We start from the raw sequence: 8,461 nt of genomic DNA on the forward strand, positions 1-8,461 counted from the left end.
GGAGACACTGGTTGGCAGAGCAGAGAAACAAAAAAAACCTTTTCGATGACATTTTCAAAGAAATTATTATTGAGTAACAAGTTGAATCTATTATAATGGTGGGGGTTTTTTTTAGTTAAGAAAAAAACTATTTTCACTGAAAAGTTATTTCTGAAAACTAAAAATACTTATCCACTACATCTATATAATTTTAAAAGCTTGATATGACTTTTACAAACCTTAAAGACAAAATAAGCAAACTAATTACTCTTATTACAATACTCATTCAGATATTTTAATAAATGCCTTAGCCATATCTATCTGCAAGACCTCATTACTGCATTTTTCTGAAAAATTCAATTTTTTTCAGTATGATAATATTTTAAAATACATGATTGCCTAAGTTTTCACCAAAATTATAATTTAGAGTTTATTAGAAATTGTTGACATATCCAATTGACTCTTCTGTGTAGAACATTTATGTTTTTTCCTTTTAAATAGTCTTTATTATTTTTTAGAGCAGCTTTAAGTTCACAGCAATATTGAGCAGAAAGCACAGAGTTCCTATATAACCCCTGCCCCACAAATGCATATATAGCCTCCCCCACTATCAACACCCACACAAGCATGGTACATTTGTTACAGTTGATGAACTTAGACTGACATCATTATCACCCAACATTCATAGTTTACCTTAGGGTTCACTCTTGGTGTTATACATTCTCTGGGTTTTGGCAAATATAAAATGACATGTATCCGTCATTACATATTATACAGAATAGTTTTGCTACCCCACAAATCCTCTGTTCTCTATATATTCACCTTTCCCAGCAACCACTGATCTTTCTACTGTCTCCATAGTTCTGCCTTTTCCAAAATGTCATATAATTGGAATTATATAGTATTTAGCCTTCTTAGATTGGCTTCTTTTCACTTGATAGCTCATTTCTTTTTAGTGCTGAGTAATATTCCGTCATTTGGATGTACCACAGTTTATCCATTCACCTACTGAAGGACACCTTGGTTGCTTCCACTTTTTGGCAATTATGAGTAAAGCTATGATAAACACAGTGTGCAGTTTTTTTGTGTGGACATATTTTTCAGCTCATTTGGGTAAATACCAAGGATTTGTTTCATTTTGTAAGAAATCACCAAACTGTCTTCCAAAGTGGCTGCACAATTTTGCATTCCCACCAGCAATGAAAGAGAGTTCCTATTACTCTACATCCTTGCCAGTATTTGGTGTTGTCCATGTTCTGGATGTTGACCATTTTAATAGGTGTGTAGTGATATCTTGCTGTTTTAATTTGCATTGCCCTGAGGACATAGGATGTGGAGCATCTTTTCATATGCTGATTTCCCATCGGGGTGTGTGTGTGTGTGTGTGTGTGTGTGTGTGTATATATATATATATATATATATATATATATATATATATATGTTCTTCGGTGAGGGGCCAGTCATGCCTTTTTCCCATTTTTAAATTGAGTTTTTTTTGTTGCTGAGTTTTAAATGCTCTTTGTATATTTTGAACAACAATCCTTTATGTCTTTTTGTTTATCCTTTTTGTCTTTTGCTAATATTTCAGTCTGCAGCTTGTCTTCTCATTTTCTTGCCATTGTCTTTCACAGAGCAGATGTTTTTAATTTTAATAAAGTCAAACTTATCAATTCTTTCTTCAGCTTATCAGTTCTTTTTTTTTTTTTCCCATGGATCATGCCTTTGGTGTTGTATTTTAAAAATCACCACCGTGATCAGTGTCACCTAGGTGTTCTCTTCTAGGAATTTTATAGTTTTACGTTTTACATTTAGGTCTATAGTCTATTTTGAGTTAATTTTTGTGAAGGGTACAGAGTCTGTGTCTAGATTAATTTTTTTGCATGTAAATGTCCAGTTGTTCCAGCATCCTTTGTTGAAAAGATTATCTTTGCTCCATTGTATTGCCTTTCCTCTTTTGTCAAAAATCAGTTGACTGTCTTTATGTGGGTCTATTTCTAGGCTTTCTATTCTGTTTCATTGATTTGTCTGTTCTTTCACCAATATCACACTGTCTTGAGTACTATAGTTTTATAGTAAGTCTTAAAATCAGGTAGTGTCAGTCCTCTGATTTTGTTCTCCTTCAATATTGAGTTCTCTATTCTGAGTCTTCTGCCTCAGCATATAAACTTTAAAATCCCTTTGTTGATTTCCACAAAATAACTTGCTTGAATTTTGATTGGGATTGTATTGAGTGTATAGATTAAGTTGGGAAGAACTGACATCTTGACAATATTTTTTCCTATCCATGAATGTGGAATATCTCTCTGTTTATTTATGTCATCTTTGATTTCTTTCACTAGAGTTTTGTAGTTTTCTTCATATCCATCTTTTACATATTATGCTAGATTTATACCAAAGTATTTCATTTTGGGAGGTGCTAATGTAAATGTTAATGTGTTTTTATTTTCAAATTCTACTTGTTTATTGCTGCTATAGTAAAGCAATTGACTTGTGAATATTAACCTTGTGTACGCAGCCTTGCTATAATCATTTAGTAGTTCCAGGAGGGTTTTTTGGTCAATTCTTTTGGATTTTCTACATAGATGATTATATCATCTGTGAACAAAGACAGTTGTATTTCTTCCTTCCCAATCCGTATACCTTTTATTTCCTTTTCTTGTATAATTGCATAATTGGAATTTCCAATACAATGTTTAAAAGAAGTGGTGAGAGGGGACAACCTTGCCTCATTCCTGATCTTATCAGGAAAGCTTTGAGTTTCTAACCATTAAGTATGATGTTACTGGTAAATTTTTTTGTAAAATTTTTTTATCAAGTTGAGGAACTTATGCTTTATACTTTGTTTGCTAAGATTTTTTTTAAATCATGGATGAGTGAATTAATTAGTCAGGGTTCTCCAGAACCCATATATATATACATATATATACATATATATGTGTATATATATATATATATATATATATATATATATATACGTATATATATGTATATATATGTATATATATGTATATATATGTATATACATGGTTATGGAGGCCAAGAAGTACCAAGATATTCTGTCTGCAAGGTGGAGAACCAGGAAAGACTGGTATAATTCAGCCTAAGTCCAAAGGCCTGAGAATTGGGAGGCTAGTGTTATAAGTCCCAATCTGAATGTAAAAGTTCAAGAACCAGGAGTGTGGATATCTGAGGGCAGGAGAAGATGGATGTCTCAGCTCGAGCAGAGAGAGTGAATTTTTCCTTCCTCCACCTTTTTGTTCTATTTGGGCCCTCACAGGATTGGATAATGCCCACCCACACTGGGGAGGGTCATCTACTTTCCTCAGTTCACCAATGCAAATATTAAGCTCTTCCAGAAACACCCTCACAGACACACTCAGAAATAATGTTTTACCAGCTAACTGGGGCGTCCCTTAGCCCAGTCAAGTTGACACATAAAATTAGCCATCATAATGGGTGCTGGATTTTGTCAAATGCTTTTTTCTGCATCTATTGAAATGATCATGTGATTTTTCTTCTTTTGCCTGTTGATATGATGGATAACATTAATTCATTTTTGAATGGTGAACCAGCCTTGAATACCTCGGGGTAAATCCCACTTGGTCATGGTATATAATTCTTCTTATACATTTTTTGATTCGATTTGCTAATATATTGAGAATTTTTTCATCCATGTTCATGAGAGATTTTGGTCTGTAATTTTCTTGTAGTGTTTCTGTCTGGTTTTGGTATTAGGGTAATATTGACCTCATAGCATGAGTTAGGAAATACTCTCTCTTCTTTATCCTCTGAAAGAGATTGTAGAAAATTGGTGTAACTTCATCTTTAAACGTTTGGTAGAATTCACCAGTGAACTCATTTAGGTCTGGTGCTTTCTGTTTTGGAAGGTTATTAATTATTGATTCAATTTCTTTAAGATATAGGCCTATTCAGATTGACTTATTTCTTTTGTGAATTTTGATAATTTTGTGAATTTTGGTCCATTTCATCTAGGTTATCAAATCTGTGGGCATAGAATTGTTCATAGTATTCCTTTAGTATCATTTTAATGTCCATGGGTTCTGTAGTGATATCCTCTCTTTCATTTCTGATATTAGTAATTTGTTCATCTCCCTCTTTTTTTTAGTTAGCCTGGATAGAGGCTTATCAATTTTATTGATCTTCTCAAAGAAACAGCTTTTGGTTTTGTTGATTTTTTTTATTGGTTTACTATTTTCAATTTTATTGATTTCTGCTCTAATTCTTACTATTTCTTTTCTTCTGCTTACTTTTTTTTTTTTTTTTTTTTTAAAACATCTTTATTGAAGTATAATTGCCTTACAATGGTGTGTTAGCTTCTGCTTTATAACAAAGTGAATCAGTTATACATATACAATATGTTCCCATTTCTCTTCCCTCTTGCATCTCCTCTTCTGCTTACTTTGGATTTAATTTGCTCTTTTGCTAGTTTCCTAAAGTGGGAGCTTAGATTACTGATTTTATTCTTTTCTAATATGTACATTCATTGCTATAAATTTCCTTCTAATCATTGATTTTGCTATATCCTGCAAGTTTTGATAAGTTATATTTTCATTTTCACTTAGTCCAGAATATTTTAAAATTTATTTTGAGATTTCTTCTTTGACCCATGTGTTATTTAGAAGTGTGTTGTTTAATCTCAATGTATTTTGGGATTTTTCAGCTATCTTTTTGTTACTGGTTTCTAGTTTAATTCCACTGTGGCCAAAGAGAATATATCGGTTTCTATTATTTTAAATTTGTTAAGAGGTATTTTATGGCACAGAATGTCATCTATCTCGGTGTATGTTCCATGTGAGCTTGTGAAGAATGTGTGTTCTGCTGTTGTTGGATGAAGCATCCTATCCATTTCAATTATACCCATTTGATTGATGGTGCTATTGAGTTCAACTATGTACTTACTAATTTTTTGCCTGCTGGATCTGCCCATTCCTGATAGAGGGGTATTGAAGTCTGCAACTGTAAGATTGGATTCATCTATTTCTCCTTGCAGTTCATAAGTTTTTGCCTCATGTAATTTGATGTTTTGTTGTTAGGCACTTACACATTAGGGATTGTTATATCTTCTTGGAGAATTTACCTCTTTATGTAATGCCTCTTTATGTAATTTACCTCATTATGTAATGCCTCTCTTATCCCTGGTAATTTTCCTTGCTCTGAACTCTGCTCTGTCTGAAATTAATATAGCTACTCTAGCTTTCTTTTGACTGGTGTTAGCATGGTTTATTCATCACTTTACTTTTCATCTATATGTGTCTTTATATTTAAAGTGGATTTCTTATAGACAATGTATAGTTAGGTCTTGTTTTTTGATTCATTGTGCTTTTTAAACTCATTTAGTTGGTGTATTTGGACCATTCACATTTAAAATGATTATTGATATGGTTGGATTAATATCTACCATATTTGTTACTATTTTCTATTTGTTGCCCTTGTTATTCCATCTATTTTGCTCTTCTACATTTTTTCTATCATTTGTGGTTTTCATTGAACATTTCATATGATCCCATTTTCTCTTTTCTTAGCGCATTGATTACCTTTCTTTTTTCCTTCCTTCCTTCTTTCTTCCTTCCTTCCTTTCTTTCTCTTGCTTCCTCCCTCCCTCCCTCCTTCTCTCCCTCTCTCTCTCTCTTCCTTTCTTTCTTCTTTCCTTCCTTTCTTTCTTTCTTCTTTTTTTACTTTTTCTTAGTTATTGCCCTAGAGCTTACAATACACACTTACAACTAATCCAAGTCCACTTTCAAAGAACACTATTCCATGTAGCAGGTAGTGCAATTACCTTATAATAACAAAATATTTCTCGTTCCTCCCTCCTTTGGAACATTGCTGTCATTCATTTCATTAATCACCAAATACATTGTTACTATTATTATTTTAAGCAAACTGTTACCTGTTAGATCAATTAAGAATAAGAAAAATCAAAGTTTTTATATTTACTTCTCTTATTCCTTCTCTAATACTTTCTTTCTTTATATAGCTCTAAGTTTCTGACTTTTACCATTTTCCTTCTCTCCAAAGAATTTCTTTTATGTTTCTTGCAAGCACGTCTACTGGCTACAAATTCCCTCAATTTTTGTTTGTCTGAGAAAGCCTTTATTTTTCCTTCCCTCTTGCAGGATAATTTTGCAGGATATAGGATTCTAAGTTGTTAGGTTTTTTTTTTTCTTTTTTCTCAATATTTTATATATTTCACTCCACTCTTTCCTTGCTTTCATTGTTTCTGAGGAAAAGTCAGATATAATTCTTATCTTTGCTCCTCTATAGGTAAGGTGTTTTTTCCTCTGGCTTCTTTCAAGATTTTTTTTCTTCTCAATTTCTCATTGTCTGTAGTTTGAATATGATATGCTTTGGTGTGGTTATTATAAAATTTTTTTGAGTTTATTTTACCTGTTTTTCTCTGAGCTTCCTAGATCTGTGATTTGGTATCTGACATTAATATGGGATAATTCTTATCATTATTGCTTCAAATATTGCTTCTATTCCTTCTATTTTTCTTCTGTTATTTCCATTTTAACTATCTATCTATCTATCTATATATAGATATATATATGTTCTGTTATTTTTTTTTTCAGTCTTTTTTCTTTACTTTTCAATTTTGGAAGTTTCTCTTGACATATTCTGAAGCTAAGAGATTCTTTCCTTTGCCATGTCCAGACTCTTCATTTCTGTAGCAGTGTTTTTTATCTCAAGCATTTCTTTCTGATTCTTAGAATTTCCATCTCTCTTCTTACATTGCCCATCTGTTCTTGCATGCTGTCTATCCATTAGAGCTCTTAGCATGTTAATCATAGTTATTTTAAATTCCCAGTCTGATAATTCCAACCTCCCTGCCTAAGTCTGGTTCTGATGCTTGCTCAGTCTCTTCAAACTGCTTTTTACCTTTTAGTATGCCTTGTAATTCTTTATGTCATTGTTATTGAAAGCCACTTATGATGTACTGGGTAAAAGGGACTCCCATAAATCTGTCTATTATGGATGTGGTGGTAATTTGTGGAAGGAGGGGAAGCATTCAGTAGTCCTATATTAAGTCTTCAGTGACTGTGCCCCAGGGCTGTGACCTTCACAGGTGCCTCTCAGATCCCCCACTTCCCCCTTAGATGGGACAGGATGGCTAGAGGGCACTGGACTTGGGTATTTCCCTTCCCCCAGGCTGGCTAGGCTCTAACAAAATACCAATAGCTTAGGCTCTGGAAAAATTGTTTCTCTCCAGGGCAGGCCTTGTTAAAAAGAACAGAATGCTCTGGCCTATTTCAAAATGGTTACTTTCCCCCTCTCTCTGCCAGAAAGCTGAGGGGACTTTTTTCTCTTATATCCACTGAGAGACTGTGGTAGAACTTCTGGAGGTAAAACTCACAGAATTGCACTGCCTGCACTGGAGCCCTTTTAACTCACAGGCTTGTCTGCACTGAGCCTCCTGCAGTGCATCAGTTACAGCTCTCATTTTCTACCCTGGTACTAGTATTTTCTCCTCTGGTAAGTTGAGATTGTCTGTGTCCTCCTTCCTGTCTCTCCAATGTTGGGGGCTGTAGTTTGCCCTGTGACCTCACTTCTCTGTCAGATCTGAGAAGAGTTATTGATTTTTTAGTTTGTTCAGCTGTTCATTAGGATGGAGTAGGGACCTCTGAGGTCCTTACATGCTGGACCAGAAACTGGAAGTCTACCATTTTCAATGACATTTTAAACTGCTGGATTATTCAGTTCTAAAATCATTCTTCCTCTGCACTGCCTTTTATATGAGCTAATTAACATCTGTAGTTTTTAAGCCAGTTTGAGTTTCCTGTTATTCAGTGTCGAAAGCATCCTAATAAAGTACCATTGACCATCAAAATGAAACAAACAAAACCCCTCACTACTACATGAAGAAGCTTTAATTAGTATAAGTACAGAAAAAAAGACCAAGTGTTCATAACTCACATCAAGAATAACTCAGCAATGTATTTCATTGAGGAAAAAAGCTAATGGACTCTCGAAGTTTATTCAAATAGGTTTAAAATACTATGTTTTATCTTTTTAAACTACTTTAAAAAGTTAATTAGCAGAGTTCATGGCTGACCCTGTGGGTACATTTTAAGGTATAAGCTGTTTTGTTCATGGCTGTATTTCAGTGCCTTACACAGCACTTTGCACCCAGTCAGTACTCAGTAAATTTTTGTTGAATAAACCAATTTTGAACATTAATTTTGTTGAATAAATTGAAATTAATTTTACAAAGAAGTTCAATAAAATGTAAAATTACAGCTTCTTAGTCTTGATAAGTTTCCTTACAGCAGATAAAGGCAACTAAATCACATCTTTGACCTGTTTGAGCCTCATCTTAGTGTAACAGGTGCACACATTTATTGCTGTAAATGAAGGTGATGACACCAATCTCAGGGTGTGAAGGTTGCTGATTGCAGACCAAGTAAGGCCCCCAGAAAAGACAAATACTTGTAAGTGATTCCGCTTGACACTTGCTTGATGGCTA

The sequence above is a fragment of the Eschrichtius robustus genome, chromosome 1 (genome assembly GCF_028021215.1).
Source record: "Eschrichtius robustus isolate mEscRob2 chromosome 1, mEscRob2.pri, whole genome shotgun sequence".
NCBI lineage: Eukaryota > Metazoa > Chordata > Mammalia > Artiodactyla > Eschrichtiidae > Eschrichtius > Eschrichtius robustus.